The sequence below is a fragment of the Ailuropoda melanoleuca genome, chromosome 3, assembly GCF_002007445.2.
Source record: "Ailuropoda melanoleuca isolate Jingjing chromosome 3, ASM200744v2, whole genome shotgun sequence".
NCBI classification, from domain to species: Eukaryota; Metazoa; Chordata; class Mammalia; order Carnivora; family Ursidae; genus Ailuropoda; species Ailuropoda melanoleuca.
The window spans coordinates 57826965-57844880 of record NC_048220.1 but is presented as its reverse complement, the minus strand read 5'-3'; the positions used below and the strand labels follow the sequence as shown (position 1 = coordinate 57844880).

The 17916-nt window shown below is 38.1% G+C and overlaps 1 protein-coding gene across 1 annotated transcript in view; it reads left to right on the top strand.

Annotated features, from left to right (window-relative positions):
* Window positions 1-298: 298 nt before the first annotated feature.
* HAPLN1 (hyaluronan and proteoglycan link protein 1) overlaps window positions 299-17916 on the top strand; it is a 72576-nt gene continuing 54958 nt past the window's right edge. The window contains exon 1 of the mRNA XM_002927710.4: window positions 299-672. The gene's annotated coding sequence lies outside the window, so the exon portion shown is untranslated. The remainder of the gene's footprint in view (window positions 673-17916) is intronic.

Genomic DNA, 17916 nt, shown 5'->3' with positions numbered 1-17916 from the left:
TCTACCTAGTCACCCTGGATCTACTGGGAAAAGGGAGACGGAAAAGCTAGGACATCTTCTACCTTTGGATTTTCCTTTTAACAGAGGCTAAAAAGCAAAGCGAAAATGTACTGTCCTGGCGTTTCTGCCTCACCCCGCTGCCCCCTAGATGATTCTCCCGACCCCTTGCCCCAGCCTCTCTGGGGTGAGGGTGCAGGAGGTGTGGCGTGGGTGGGGGCTTGTGGCTGTAGCTGCTGCTTTCCCTGAACCCCTGAGCAGGATACTCGGGGTCTGAGCAGAGTGGAAAGTCATCTAAGAAGCTGCTGTTTCACAAGATCTGGGCACAGAGCTGCCCCTCCCTTCCTCCCTGAAGTTTGCATGAAGTGCACGTTAGGCTGTAATTAGGGGATCTGGGAGGAGAACTTTCCTGGTGACGCTTTGCTTTTCTTCTGCTCTTGGTGAGAAAGTGCCTCCTTCTTCCCAGGACCAGGACCTCTGCCATCCAGCGCCACAAAGAGACATTCTGCGCGCGCGCACACACACACACTCAAACACACACACACACAAACACACACACACACTTGCCCAGAGACAAACTTAAGGTGAGGAGAAAGAGCGCTAGCTTCACTTGATCTCCAGGCTCCAACCTCAGCAGGACTTGAGAGCATCTGAACTTCTGGATTTCAGGACAAGGTAAAAACTTCCATAAATTTTTCACTCTTCCTCTCAAACCTTGGTGCCTTGAAGATTTCAGAGAGCATACATATTATGATGTATATATACATTAAAACAAATTTTCTTATTTTCTTTTGAGTTTAACATGACATTCAACTTTTTTAAAAAAGAGTCATATTGTCAGATAAAATACTGAATTGCAATAAAAAAGCTCAGTCTAGGTTGGGGTAAGGATTAACTCTAGTATCCTGGCTTTTGCTCCTGCTACTATAAATCCGGTAGGCGCGTGGTTTCCAAGTGGTGGCTTTTCCATCTGGGTTTCAACAAGCATTTTTATGGCACCTGAGATGAAAAAAAAGATAGTATAGGTTGAAGGATATGCTGAGGAATGGGGATGTCCATTCCAGATTTAAGAGTTTTGTTTTAGGGAGTATATAGGTTTGGGTGGAAAAGAAAGTGACTGTAATCATAGGTAATACCTGTTAGATTGATAATCTTTGAGATGTTACCAATTTTGGTCCCCGCTGTTCCAGTTAATTGTGAAATTAAGATCAGAGAGTTATGACGCGTTTCATACATTGAATGATGTTGATAATTAATTTTAAGGTACTAAAAATATTTTAAAGTCAGAGTTGTTAAGATTATTATTAAAAGTTACTTAAAGGATTTACGTATTGAGACTGTTCACCACTCTAAGCAAATCTGAACACTTTGGGGCTTAAATGAAGTTGTTTTCTTCCACTGAATTTGACTGTGGTGTTCAAAATGAGATGGTTTATTATTTTGAAAATATGTTATTTTATTTTCATTTATCACTGGAAAAACACACTGAGTGGCCAGTACATTTGGGGATTTTTAGGGTGGAAAGTGTTCCTGTACATGTTCCAATGTGATGTCATAAAATCAAACATACTGGCTGGCATCTTGGAAGCTAATGGTTCTTAAGAAATAAAGCCTGTGAACTAATTTGTAAGTGAAATGTAATATTTATTCATTACAAATGTAGTTTCTGGTAATCATTCTATTTGATTATTTCAGGGTACTAAATTGCAGTAATTTTATACACACTTCCGTGACTTCAATATTTCAATGGAATCATGAAATGGGAACATTGTTCTATCAAAAATGTATTAGAGTAGTTCTCTCTGGATAACTTTAGTGTGATAATCCTCACATCAGTATTTAACTTCAGTTCCATTTATTTCTACTATTAAAGAAGTTTTCAATTCCATTCAGTAAACTAGAATGTATGCCAGAGGTCGATTGAGCATTTACTAGTCTTTACTCATTTGGGGGCTATCTGTTCTCGATAATTCAATTGTTTAAGCTGAGAGAATGATGTTACATTTTTGGTAACCTCTTCACAAAAATTGGAAACAACTTTTAAAATGGGAAAACTAGATAAGCAGAAGTAATTCTCCTTAAACTTCATTAAATGAGAAAGAAACCAACAACCTCAAACGATGGCTGGTCCCCAGGGAGAATGTGCCCAGAGGCCGGTGTTCCAGAAGTGTCTTGGGGGTCTGAGCTTTCCATGAGAAACAAAACAGAGAAGACCATCTTGTTCTTATAAAGTGAGCCATTGATTTATTGTCAGGGGGCCCTGTCTCTCGGAGGAATGACTGACGCTGTAATTTAGAAGTACTGAAGAGACTCACAAAGAAAAATCAGCTCATGATATCCCTGGTGGTTTCACTTCCTCTTCCTTCGGGAGCAAGTAACACATCCAGGATAAATACGTTTGGCAGAATATGCAGAAAGATACTTTATGACTAGATGGTTTACCAAAGTCTGCCTTTTAACACCTTGGTCGCTGAATACTGGTAGTTTCTGAAGAGTTGAAGAAATCTTTAAATCTTAAGGTAGAACTGTTTCTGGAAAAATGAACGTGAATCCTTTTTCAGGAAATAACTCCCTTTTCCAGAAAACACTAGTGCTGGTTTTCTTTTCATTTCCTTTTGCTTCTTTCCCATGCATGTTTTATTTTCCAGATCACTTTTTTAAGATAATGGTATTCCACCAGTTAAAACGCCAACAAAACGCAAAGCAAATTTGGAAATAACTTTTACATCAGAGTCTTCTGTTGCCTCTAGTTAATTTTCTAACATTCTGGATTCATTATTAGTAACCATGGTACTTGGTCTGTGTTATTTTAATGTACTTAGTCTGTTATTTAAAGGTGACAAAATATTGTTGGAGGAAAATGGGGAGGGATGAAACCTGAGTATACTTAGGATTTTAATCAATAATGTTTAAGGAGAATTAGAGGAAACAGCTGGTTAAACAAATATTAGGTGTAGAGTGGGCGTGATGGCATAAATTAATAATGCAGCTCTTTCTTTACACCATGAAAGGTGGGCTCTGTGAAGGTTCAGTTGTTAAGTACGGTCCCTGTGTGCCACCTAGTGGTTGAGTTGAAGAAGGCTTTCTCACCAGCCTCCCTCTCTCCAAAAACTTCTGAGACTTCTGTCTGTTGACATTCAACACTAACTGAATGCCAGACGTTGGGGTAGGTGCTCACAGTAGAAAATACAGCAAGTGACTTTTATATAATTTAAAAATCAAGGCACCACTTAACTGTTGATTAAATTCCCCGTGGCTGCATTTAAAATCAGTTTACTCTTTCCTGGGTAATTTACCATCAACTTTCTGCCTCCATGAGGATATAGTTTAATAACTGTGACTCACTTCTAATAGAGAATGTGTTTTTTTTACAGAGATGTCATGACCTAGTTCAAGAAAGGATGGGGAGACTTTGAATCTTGAATCTCTGTTTCTCATATGGAAATATGTTTCTGTAAAGTTCAGTGTTGCTGAGTTAAATGGGTAAATAATTACTAGCTTAAAAGGCTAGCACACAGATACTAGCATGTATTACATCCTCTCTAGATATTTTTTCCATTAAATGTAAAAGGATAGTAGTAAAATTTGTTTGGGAGTGCTAGAGGTATTGGCGTCAAACACTACTAATTAGGATGGAGAACAACTTCTTCAATACCTGTTGTTCATATGCAGCTTTGAAGCAGGAACACTGCTTTCATTAAATTGACATGATAGAAAAAAAATCCTAGAAAAGAACTATTAGAAGGAAAACCACTGTTTGAAAGAAGCATCAGGATATCATAGATTAATCCATCAGAATATTGCACTGAGAATTTTGAAAAACTTTTCTCCAGGAAGTATGTGAATTATTATTCCAAGTAGCTTTTTGCAAGATCTATGACTTAATGGCAGCAGTGTTGAGCACATCAGCATTAATCAAGACAAGTTCTGAAATTCACATTGGAAGGTAAAATGCCTCGGTAAGAAAAAAAATTGATTAATGGGTTACTCGCTGAGTGAGCTCTAGGGGTGTCATCCACAAATCGAGTTAGGCCTGCTGGTGTGGAATGGAAGCGTCCTGGTTAGGGGACTTTGGTTTTCTGTATAGCAGTGAGACCTACATGGGGAAAGAAGGAGAGCCTCTCATTAAGTGTTTTTTTCATTAATGCCACAAAATTATAGCCTGAGTTGATCAGAGGTGGTGACTGGAAACACTATCAATCATGTAAAAGAAAGCATAATATCTTAATTCTTATTTCCAGTAAGTTGTTATGCACAAGAAACAAACCATTCCGTTACCGATTTCGTGTGACCATCCTCGTGATTTAGAATGAATCCCATACTTGTATTTCAAGGGCGTAGAAGTCAGAGCTTCAGACTTGGGTTGGAAATGTGTCATCCATGGTTTCAGATGGCTTACTGATAGTAGTCAAGAACAACTTTGTGAGAGAGAACCCACTACACTCTCCGAAACGGGCTGCTGCTACTGGGTTCTCGGTGATATAGAGAATAGGTCCACCTGATGGCTTCTCCCAGCGATGGGGACCCTCTGGGGGCTGCTGGTAGTGAAGAGTTCTTGGCCACATTCAGATCCAGCCAGGATTTGTCTCAAGAAGCAAATGGTGCTGGACTATTTCGAGCTTCTATTCATTGTTTTATAGTTTAACAGGGGGGTGAGAGAGTGACACCTGAGATTGGGGGGCAGTGGCGGGGGGAGGGGAGATGTGGATGGCTAGAAGGCCAGGAGGCTATTTGCAAAACAAGGCAAAATAAAAACAAACTCGCAAAATGAAAGTCACAGAACACTGACCACATACAGTTCTGGGATTGGTTCTCAGACCTGTAAGGGCAACAGAAATTTCCCCTCTTGTCCAACCTATCTTAACCCAGAGAGAACACAAATCACTTGATTTGTCACTAAATTCCATTTACGATACTCCAGTTACATTTACTGTATTAAATAAAATCCAATTAGGTTAAATAACAAATTATTTTTATGGTAAATCTGGATTTCCCTAAACTTATCTTAAAGTTTCGTGGATAATATCTTGGATCAGTTTCCACCTATACTGTGTGAATTTTTCTCATTCTGACTCTCTTATCATCTTATCAAATGATCACCTCATTTGATCATTCATGCACTTATTTCTTCATTCAGCAAACATTTATTAAATACTTGCTATTTGCCAGGTGCTGTGCTAGTGCTATGTGCTGGGACCCTCACTTTATACCATGAAAATTCATTCTAAAAAATTCAGAACATCAAAATTGACTGAGAATGAATCTAAAACGCTGCAGGGTCCTGAGGAACATGGAACAGCAGAGGTAACAGAAACATGCAGAAAGTTCTAGCCTCACAGTTTTTGTATTAAGAGAATTTTGAGCATGCATCTTTAAAATCATTTTCCTTGTTTACTATCTAGTGGAGTGGATAAGAACTTTGGTTTCTGGTTGTGTGGGCACAGATGGGGGGGGGGGGCAGCCCTGACATTGCAGACCTCCAGGAGGGCGAGGGTTCCAATAATCTGTCTGCTTGGATGGACAGGACAAGCAAAAATTCATTTGCACACATTGCGGTCTGCCAGTTGGCATCTACAATCCAGACTGAACACACACTGATTCCGCGCTGGCCCCACGCAAAGTGCAGCAGAGTGGGTGGTGCAAGGAGCTCGCAAGCTAGCCGGGAAGACAGATGGATGCACATTGGGAATCTCTAGTAAAATTTGCCACGTAGGTGAAGTTAGGCTTCCTAATCTCCCGAGTCTCTTTTCTTGGCCTGTAACCAAACTGTCCACCTTGCCTCTCTTTCATAAAGTGAGACTCCTGCTCCCCCCCCAACCCCAGAGGAGCTGATACTTCTCTGCTTTATTGATTCTTGACTGACTGCTTACACTTCAGTGTGAATGAGCTTCGCTTGCTCATGCATTTACATTTCAGCCCTTTTATGTCTCCAAAGTAAATGTTTTGTTTTCTGTGAAAAGAATTTCAAACATTCGGGGGCCTTCCTATCCTTACACCAAAGGGTGTAATTAAGCTGATTTAGTCCTCCATGGTCTTCAATCTCTCCGTTACCCCACTCCATATGTGAGGCTAGAGGACTCCCTCAAGGCCCATTTCTAGAGATGTGAAGGATCTTGGGTCCTGTTAATGATTGGCTCCTTTTCGTGGAACCTGATCAACCTGTCCTTTCACCCTCTCCCCAGAGCTGTGCTGGGACCAAGTTTCCCCTCCCCCACCTGGAGGGGCCTCCAAAGCCCATCCCTTTGAGCACTTCTGTTTACTTCGCCAAAACCTGCTCTCAAGTCCTCTCGGCCCTTCATCGCCATGCTTGGGTTGCTGCCCCTGGACAGGCAGAGCTCCTAGACCATCTTACGCTCTACCTTCTGAGGCTTTGGGCCACCCTAAATGTCCAGGTCCAGTTTGCTCTAGGGAGCAACAGGAATCCGCATATTTGGTCCAAGGACTCCTCTAAGTGAAGGGGCTGAGGGAAGAAGATGAAATATGCATAGGGTAAGTGTAGGAACTAGGCACCATGTTGAAAATATGGGTCAAAGTCAACATATTTTAAAATATGTACTTCACTACAGTTGCTTACAGAAAAATGTAGACATTGATGTCGATTATAGATTCTGGAAAACTACGGGGGGAAAAAATGAAGATTTGCTTTGCCTTTATATGAGGAACGCTAATCAGAGTCATTTGTGTAAATTCCTTCCCATTTTATGTTTAATTTACATAGAACATAATGATAACCATATTTTATTAGTTGTTCTCATTGATTATGTTCCTTTGATTATGCCACCATAGTTTGGTACTCCTGGAAGATACTGATCTGTTCTTATATGAAGATGTGCTCACCACTTTTTAAATTGCCAGGACTTATAACCCAGATTTAGAGATTTCCTTCCCCTTCTTCCCTGAGGCCTAGAGGACAAGGATCTTTGGTCTGCATTATTCACCTAGCTGGGAGATCTAGATGCCAGAAATTCAGTAGGTGGCTTACCAATGCTTACTCCTGTTATCAGGGCCCAGTACAGGGCAGAACACAGGGCTTTTAGGGTCTCCTGGCCTTTTATTCCAAGTGCCTATATTCCAGATGTCTGAACACTTCCCAAACTCAGGCTGTTCCCTGACTCAGCGTGTTTCCTTTTTAGTCTTCTGAGCTTTCAGTGTTGTTAAATGCATAAAATCTTCCCAGGTTGAAATAATAATTGGTATAAAATGAATAATGTAAATAGAATTAGTCAATAATTTCAATAAATCTCTAAATTTAAGGAAAGCAAGACTACAGGCTGGAAATGAGTTGAGAGAGGCCCTGAAACCGTGTAGGCATGATCTAATAAGGATGCATGTATTGGATGGAAGAGAGAAGTCAAGGATAGTGGGATTGTTTCAGGGGCAGATGATAACATAAAGATGTGACAGACTAAGATTAAGAATGAAGGAAGAATAAAAATTTCTGGGAGAATATGGCGAATCTAATTTAGGAAGGACCGGTGGAATAGCCAAGAACCCATGTGAGTTGAATGTATATATCTTCAGCACAGGGAAGAAGTTGTGGCCGAAAATAGAGATTTGGAAGTCTTCAGTATTAAAATGGAAGTTGAAAATCACATGGAAGAGGGAAGGAGATCACCCAGGAAAGAACAAAGGGGAAAATAGTTGACCATGAACGGAAACCCAGGAAAAAAATGATTAAAATTGGGTTTTCCATTGTTTGTGCGTTATCTTTACTTGTATTTTATCCACTATAAATGTCCACTGAGTTGGATAACATCAGTGTGTTATTAATCTTTATATCTCAGAGTCTTAGTAAGTCCCCTGCATATAGAAGGTGCCAGACATGTTTGTTGAATTAAATGAAATTAAAATGGCATTTCCGAGCCTTGATACTCTAATGACAGATTTTCATAATGATAACTCTGAACCTGGGTAAGACCCCCAAAATGCCTGAATTGTAGTTATTTATTCAATTTTGTCCAACACTGAGCTAGCTTTAAATATATGTTGTTGCATTTTGTTGTTTAAAAATCAGTAATCCATGTGTGGTGTAGATGGTAATTCACCAGAGTACTTGATTAACCTTAGCCCATGTTGTTTAGCTTAGCATACAAATGAGTTCGCCGCAGAATGCAGCCTAGTTCAGGTCCATTTATAATTCTTTTCCTAGTTCCTTGATCTTGAAGACCTCTAAACCTTAGAGCAGATTTGGAGCCCAGAATCCTGGATTTCTCTGGTTTTCCTAGCAACTTGCTTTCCCCCCCAGTACTTCTCCTTCCCTCCGCCCTCCATACTACAGCTGCCATATAACATCCAAAGGATAATTGAATAATGTTAAGTATAAGTATGTCTCAAATATTTCATGGTACATACTTATGCTAATGAGATTATGTGTTGTTCGTCTGAAGTCCACAGTTAGCTGGGTGTCCTGTTTTGTTTTTTTTTTTTAATTGGCTAAATTAGATAACCCTACCCTACACTTAAGTTACTGCTACTAGAATAGGGCAAACAAGAATTTCAACATCAGACTTCTGAACACTCTCCTTCTGAAAGTCAATAAATGAAGTCACTGAATCTCTCTTCACTAGTTAAATGTATTAAAAAGATAATCCAAATAAAATTATCTAACTACGATATACCAATCAATGCAAATGTATCAAACATTTCTAATGATGGTGTTTTATATATATATATATATAGCCTGTACGCTAATGGCTACATTAAGAATGCCATAAATGTGTATTAGATATCATGTGTTTTAGTCTATCTAAATGTTTTCAAATAATGTACGTTAAAAAATTAAACTTTTTAATTTTCACTTTTTCAAGTTGGCAATAATAATAAAACAAGCAATTGTTTTTAAATGAAAAAAGCCTCCATTCATACATACATGTACAATGGGTATAAACTACCAAATATTCTAACTGCAGAAATAGCTGAAAGGGATCTTTTCCCTTGTTAATTACGTCAGACTGTAGTTGTGCTGCCACCTTGTGGTGTGTTGAGGTATGATTCAACTTCACCAGGCCGTTAACATGTTTTCCCATTAACATTTGGTGAATGTTAAAACTATTCCTCAGGTGATTAGTATTTTTCATTTTACCAAAGAATGCCATACATGTTATAGTTATAAAGGGCTCTCAAGTATTTAATGCACGTATTTTCTAGAAGTTTAATGTATCATCTGCAAATTAGTAAATGATTCTTAAGATAATAAATTCTAAGTCATTTAGTACTGTTTTATGTTTTATGACTGAATTTCAGTTGTATCTGCATCTATGTTAAGTTCACTTGACCTTTCAACTTGAATTTCCCATAAACTACTTGAACTTAACATGTCCAAAATTGAACTCATTATATTCCATATACCAAGCCTGGTCCATGCCATCTCTACATAGGTACCAAGGCCATATCATTTATTAGCTAAACCAAAACACTTTGAAAATGAAATGGGGTGCCTTAATAATTATTCCAGCAAAGTGGTATAGACCAAGACTCTCTTAAGCAAACTGGTTGTCTTATATGTAAGTTAAAAATCATCATAGTCTCAGTCACCCAAACTAGAATACTTGGATTTATGGACTACTGGTTTATCAAAATGACCTGGCACCTCCAATCCAGACTTCCTCTCTTCCTTCTACCTGTTTGCTCCTGTTTGTTTTTTTTTTCCACCTTCTTCTCCGCTGTCCATCAGCTTGCCAACATTCTCACTGTCTTTGTCCTGTTGTCCTCAGAGTAACCCACCAGCCCAAAATCCTTTTTCAGGAAAATCTAACTGCCCCACTTCTTCCATACTTGCTCTAAATTGCTGGGACTGCTAGGAAAAACTCAGAGCACCCTGCAAATGGAGCCACTGTATAGCTATTGTATCTGACTCCTATTGTAGCTGGATTTCCACTGCTGTGTGGCAGCTCTACCATATTTCTTAAAAGTTTTGTTTCTTGAACCCCCTGTAGCAGATATTCAAGCCTCCCTAATTCATGCTGAAAATAGAAGCCACTCCTAGAAAGAACTCTCTCACTGTCCTACCTCCTACCACCAAAGCTAGTCCTTGACCACCAGCACCCCCATATATTCTTTTTTCCCTTCTATTAGGAAAAAAAGGTGTCCTTTATCTTGAAGAGTCTATGGCTGACATTGCCCCCTGAGCTCTAGATCCCATGTCCCCCCAGTCTTCTCAGAGATAGTCCCTATTAATTAAGCGTTTTCTCTCTTGTATCTTCAACCTCTCCCACTCTGGTTATTTCTTCCTAATGGCATTTAATCATGGTCCTATCTTCTTGCCTTAAAAATATATAATTCTCCCTAATGTCACATACATTCTATCTACCAATCTTCCTCATTCCCATCAGAGCCAGACTTCATGAATTATCCATGCTCACTCTCTACCTCTTCACCCCGTCCACACCTCAACTCACAGCAATGTGCTTTCTCCCTCAACTACTCCAATGGAACGTTCCTTGTTGGGGTCACCGATGATTTGTCTTCAATACGTTTTCTTTCTCCTAAATCGGAACTGCTCCCAGTTTTAACTAATGGAGTAAATGACACCATTTCCTCTCCACTCTATTTCTAAAACCAGAAAGGCAGCAGTCACCCTGTTGATCGTACCCCATAAACATCTCTTCAATATATACATCTGTTTCTATCTTCAGTAGCATAAGCCTTACCCTCTGTGACCATCCTCTCTTGCCCAAATTCCTGCAAACCTTACCATTCGTTTTCTGCATCTCCCATCTTCTTGCTTTCTAATGCATTTTCCCCACACTGAAGATAGAGTAATGTTTCTCAAGTGTAAATGTGAAAATGATCGCCTACTTAAGCCCTTCAACACCTATCTATTGCTATGAAAATTAAGTTCAAATTATTTAACATCATTTGCAAAGTTCTCAGGGACCAGCTCCAGCTTACCTTTCCAGTTTCACCTCCCCTCATCTAAAATTACCCAGCATACCAGCTGACAGAACCAAAAAGACCAAACAGACAGACAAACAAAAAATCAAGATAGTAAAACAGAAAAGAGAAACAGATCAATAGATCTGAATATCAGAGTTACCAGATACAGATTTTATGTGAGTAGTATGTTTAAGAAGTTAGTCTCTAAGAGAATCTTACCAAAGAATTGGAAACTACAAAAAAAGGATTTAAATGGAAATTCTAAAACTGAGAAAGTGTAATAACTAAAATTAAGAGCTCAACACATGAGTTTATAAAAAGTTGAGACACATTGAAGAGATAATTAGGAAAATAGGTCTGAAAAGCAACAACAACAACAAAAAGCAGAGTGAAACCTAAGAGAAAAAGGGAGGAAGTTACTGGGGATTGGGGTGCATGGGGAGAGAGGAGTAAAAGATCGACGAGATATAGACATTACCATCTCAGAAGGATAAATAGCAAATGGGGCAGAAATAGTTTTTTAGAAATAATAGCTGGTAAGTGTCCATGTCACAGATTCAAGCTCTACAAAGATGCCACAACAAGATAAATGCCAAAATAAAAATAGAACACCTACACCCAGACATGGCACAGAAAAACTGGGGACAAAGACAAAGACACACTATCAATAGCTTCCAGAAACAGAAGACTTCAGGTAGGTGAACAGGTAGCAAAATCAGCCAATTGGAACTTTTGCTTTTCTTCCAAATAAGAAAATGCCCCAAGTCAGCAGGTGGGCTTGACTGTATTCTGGGTAGTTCTTATCTGCTTGGCCCACTTTCTCTGAGAGAGCAGTCTTCAAGCCCTCGTTCCCTGAAAGAGCTGGACTGGACTGACCCATCTGCAGTTCACACTCAGTTCCTGCCATCTGTTTTCAGATGTTGGACGCTCCTACTGCTGTCGAGGAAAAATTCTGGACAACAGTTTGGGAGGGCCATAGCCATCCATATCGCTATCTCATGTTATCTATGTATATATTTTGATTATCTGGGATACCCCGTTGTTGAAGAAGTGGAAAGTCCAGACACCAGTTACCCAGAAAAAATTCTAAAGAGAATAACTGAAGCATGGAATAAACACAAACGGCCACATGCATTTGATAGTCACTTTAACTGAAGCACGGACCCAACGGATCTTGCGAGCAAACTCAAACTAAGTATGTGACTTAAAACATCATTTCTTTTTTTTTTCTTTGTGAGGGAAGAAGCTTCCTGACTTTGTAACTTTATCACTATCCAATGTTACTTTAAAGTACAAAGACGAAATCAATGTAATGACTGCAGAGTTTATGATTTATATAGGATATTTTTACAATGCTCTAACTATCTGTTTAAGGCACCAAAAGGCAGGTCTTGGCAGCTAAAGTAAATGCAAATCCATCACAAAGATGATGATAATTCTAGTCTCCAGATTATCTATCCTCTCTTTCCAAACATTCACGCAGTTCTACTCTAATTCTTTGCGCAATCGCTTCTCTCAGGAGAAATCCCCCACACTGGATCCCTCCCACCTGAACTATCCCCCCTGCCAGCATCATGAATCGAAAACATTTCCTCCAGGCAACCCTACATTGTCCTGCTCCCTGAAACAAGTCACTTTTTTCTCAGTTCCCTCTTAATATTTTATTTGCGCCACCATTTTCTCTACTTAGCACACTTTTCTACGTATTCACGCTGTAATTAGTTGTTGACGTGTCTTTCACTAATTCAGATCCTCCTTGTGAGTAGATCGCTTTATCCACCTGATGTCCTTAAGCATTTTGACCTCAAGAGTTAGATTTGAATCAGAGTTCAAAGGACCTGATCCGCCCAGCGTTCCGCCCACTGCAGGAATCCCCGTGTGATCGGATTTGTTCATCTGCTTCAACACCTGCAGTGGCAGAAAGCACTAGGTCTTTCGCAGGGCAACTCGTTTCCCTGTTAGAGGACTTACGGAAAAGTTTCCTGACATTGTGCAGAATGGACGCCCTTAACTCTCCTCTAATTGCTCTGGTTTTGTCCTGTGAAGCTACCTTGCAGAAGTTTACTATCTTCCTGGTTCATATGTAGGCAATTGACTTCTAAATGCAAAACAGTGTGTTTTGTTCTATAAAAGTTCGTTCTTTGGGGCACATCATTCCAAACTCTGCAGGTCATTTTATTTCTTTTAGCTTCCAAGTCACATTGCGATTACTCTTAGTATTAGCCTTACAGCCCATGTACATTCAGGCTTTGAATCTTGAAAGTCTACGACTAAAAGGAAAAACCCAATTTATATTAACACGCCTTGAAAGCAAACCTCCTGATTGATAGTGCTCACAGAATTATAGAAATGAAAGAGATAATGTCCTTGTCACTGGAAAGGTCTCCTTTTATTAAACAAATAGCTGGGGCATCAGAGAAATGGAAAATAAATGTCAGTGCAGAGTTGAAAACCTTAATTTTCAAAATAGAAGGCATTGATCTTCTGCACTCCTTTATTGTGATTTTATCTCATTACATATTGTTACTATTTCAAATTAATCTTCAGATAGCAGAATGTTCAGAAGAGCAATGCATCATCATTTAAATATCTGCATCCGTGAAATGTTAGGTCATATCAAAAATTGACACGTAGCTTGGTCTAATAGTTACCATTAGCGGTAGTGCATTAATTCCCCAAAGGTAAACTGAAAGAGTTCAAAGAGTTTGAGATCTAAACATTAAAGGGAAATACCTATTTACTGTAATTGGTAAAAAGCAAAATCTGATCTTAATTTGCATTACTACACATTCTGTGAAAAAAATGCACTGTCTCCCCTCATTCCTCTTTGCCTACACCAGTGTGAAAATATCCATGCTAAGGGTAAGAAGTAAACAATCTATGACTCCTAGGTAACAATTATTCCATGGCTTTTCTCTAGGCCGGTAACTGCCACCTCCAACTGATAGGAAGAGAGAAGGTCATTCAAGGATGAGAGCTCTGCAGTACCTAGAATGCCAGCCAGGGTTCCCACTTTTTAAAAATCCTGGTTTCTATGCAGCATAGTAGTAGATCAGTGTAGTTTTATTTATTTATTTATTTATTTATTTATTTATTTATTTATTTATTTAATTCATTCATTCATTCATTCAGAGAGAGAGAGAAAGAGGAAGGCAGAAGGAGAGGGAGAGGGAGAAAGAGAATCTTAAGAAGGCTCCCCCCACACCCCCCAGTGCAGAGCCAGTGCAGAGCCCTACACAGGGCTTGATCTCCAGACCTTGAGATTGTGACCTGAGCCAAAATCAAGAGTCAGATGCTAAGCAAGTGAGCCACTCAGGCACCCCAATAAGTGGAGTTTTAAACACAGCCTGTATTGTAACCTACCAACGGAAGGAATTCCAGTGTCCTGCTCGTAATGTTCGAGTACAAGCATAGCTTGAATTATGCTTCTGTTATTATCAGCATTTTAATTGGTTGTCGATTAAGCCTATTACACTAAACTATGGAACAGGATTGATTTACTATTAAATAGATCAGGAATCAGTTCTTTCTTTGTTTATACATTTCATTTACGTATCAGAATGTTCTCATGAAGTGCAAATCCACATTTTTGGCGCATGGGTGAACACCACGGGAAATTCAAGTTTGAATGGGCTATGTAAAAACACGTCCCTTCCTCTGTGCCCTGATACGCAATTGAAAATTATTTGAGCATACACAGAATGTCTTACAGTGTACTGACTGCCTGTGAAGTTGAGATTTTGATATAATTGCATTTGTGCTCTGTGTAATGCTTACAATCTTTTGATTAAGGAAGACTGTTCTGAAGCAGAGCAACTTTCTACACAGCCCATAGCGTTTCTCTTGAAGTAAAACAAAGGCGTCCTGGACCTTGATAATTTACAATTTGAACTACAGATTCGCTCCTTAAGGACAGCCAGAGGAGTATCGTTCAGCATGAGCAGGCCCTATGTAAGTCACCCTGACAATACTCATCATCGTATAAAGTCACCTAAAATATCTTGGACACGCTTGATTCAAAAAAATATGGTAATAATAATCTCCTTCAAGATTCTCTGCCCTTGGCAGATTACTAACTGATTAAATGGCAAACTGAAAAGGGAAGGAAGATGAAAACAAACTGTATCGTTATTTGTAAGGCCAGATCTTTACGTTTGGCTGCTGTAAAGACTTTGCTTGTTGACTGAAATACAAAGTGTAACAGGGATTGGAAGCTTATTTGAAGGGGCGGTACAGAAGGACACAAAGGACAGAAGGAATAAATTCTACCAAAAAACCCCCCAAAACCAAAAACCAACCAAACAAAAAATTCCTTCAGTAGTTTATTGATGGTAAGCTACGTCACACTGAATATTTTACATTTGTTTGGTTACTTCATGGTTTTTTCCACACAGCCCATAAGATTTCTCTTCGAAGCAAAACAGTGGCATCCTGGGCCTTACTAATTTACAACTTGAACTGTCTATTTGGAAACCTCAACTCTATTTTATATATTCTGACAAATTTACATTTTACTGACTTAGCATTCTATTTTTAAATCATTTATTGATAATTTACACACAACAGTGAATTTTATTTTTCTTATCCAACATATTACATGGGAATTAATTTATTTAGCGTGTTTTTAAAAATCGAAATAGCATATTCTGTACTAAAATACAATATTTTCACTTAATCAGAAGATTCTGATCCTTAAATAAAAGTGAACATCATAGATTAGAAAAGTTATGCTGATGAGGCTCCAGTTTAAGCAATTTCAGTTATTTTGGAACTTGTCCTATGGATTCAGGTAGACCTGCATTTAAACTCCAACTTAGATTTTACTATGTACTAGCTGCTGTGTGCCTTGTGCAAATTATTCAAGCCTTGAGTTTCATTGTCCATTTTAAAATAGAATGATTGATAGTATTTGCCTCATAGCGTTTGTAGTTCTGAGAATATACCAAGAAAATACATGCAAAGTACCATATAAAATAATAAAAAGTTGATAGCTATCTGTATTATTTTCATGAACTACTACTGGGGGACACATAAGTGAATATTTGCCCAATAGTAGCAGAACAAATCACTGAGGAAAATACTAATATATTTAGTTAACATACATGTTTATAATTCTATTCATAAAAAACATTATGAATCAAAATGAAGGGAAAAGGTTTCAATATGCATTGAAGACAAAAGGAGAAGTACCTTAATATGCAAAAAGTTTTTAAAAATCAATAGCATAGTCTCAACAAGACTGTCAAAACAATTCAATGGAGAAAGTATACTCTTTTCTACAAATGATGCTGAGACAACTAAATAGCCACATACAGAAGAATTAAGTGGGATCTCTACTTCATACCATACACAATATTAATTCAATATAGATCAAACACCTGAGTGTAAGAGCTAAAACTATAAAATTCATAGAAGAAAACAGAGGAATGGATATTCATGACCTTGGATTAGGCAATAATTTCTGAGATAGAACAGTAAAAGTACAAGCAAGATAGATACATTATTGTAAATAATGTCATAATACATAGTGGTACATATATCATTTTAAATTAGTATTTTTGTTTTCTTTGGGTAAACACCCACTAGTGGAATTACTGGATCATATGGTGGTTTTGTTTTTAATTTTTGGAGGAGTCTCCATACTGTTTTCCGCAGTGGATGCACCAATTTACATTACCACCAACAGTGCACAAGGGTTCCCTTTCCTCTACATTCTCACAAAAACTTATTTCTGGTCTTTTTGATAGTAGCCATTCTGCCCGGTATGAGGCAGTATCTCATTGTGGTTTGGGTTTGCGTTTTTCTGATGATTAGTGATGCTGAGCATCTGTATGTCTTCTTTGGAAAAATGTCTATTCAGATCATCCGCCCATTTTTAATCAGATCATTTGGGGGTTTTGGTGTCATGTTGTATAAGTTCTTCATCTATTTTGGGTATTAACCCCCTATCAGATATATCATTTTCAAATCTCTCTGCCCATTCAGTAGGTTACCTTTTCATTTTGTTGATTCTTTCTTTTGCTGTGAAAAAGCTTTTAATTTTGATGTAGACCCAAGAATTTGTTTTTGCTATTGTTTCCCTTCACTGAGGAGATAAATATCCATAAATATGTTGCTAAGGGCAATGTCCAAGAGATTACTGCCCATACTTTCTTTGAGGAATTTTATGTTTTCAGGTCTGACATTTAGGTCATCAATTAATTTTGAATGAATTCATTCATATTTTATAAGGAAGTGATCCAGTTTCCTTCTTTCTCTTTTCTTTTCTTCCTTTCTTCCTTCCTTTCTTTCCTTCCTTCCTTTTCTTCCTTCCTTCCTCCCTTCCTTTCCTTCCTTCCTACTTTCCTTCTTTCCTTCTTTTCTTCCTTCTCACGTAGCTGTCCAGTTTTCCCAATACCTTTTATTGAAAAGACTGTCTTTTCTCCATCATATATTCTTGCCTCATTTGTTGTAGTTAACTAACCATATAACTTTGGGTTTATTTCTGGATTCTCTATCCTGTTCCATTGATCTATGTATCCATCTCTCCTTTTGCTATTGATTTCTAACCTATTTCTACTATGGTCAGAGAGAATATTTTGCATGAGTTGGATCCTTCTATATTTACTGAAAATTATTTTATGGCCTAAAATATAATACCTTGTAGAATCCTGGTACATGCCTGATATACACTTGAAAGAAATGTATAGTCTGCTGTTATTGAAAGAATGTTGTATACTATCAATGAGATCAGGTTGATTTATAGTGTCCAAGTCTTCTATGCATTTACTGATTTGTCTATTTATTCTATATATTATTGATAAAGAGATATTCTAATCTCTCCTTACAATTGCATCAGGTTAAAATCTTCATGTATTTTGAAACTCCGTTATTAGGGGCATACAATTTTTTATTTTATTTTATTTTATTTTATTTTATTTTATTTTATTTTATTTTTATTTTATTTTTATTATTATATTATGTTAGTCACCATAAGTACATCCCCGGATTCCAATGCAAAGTTCGATGCTTCATTAGTTGCGTATAACACCCAGTGCACCATGC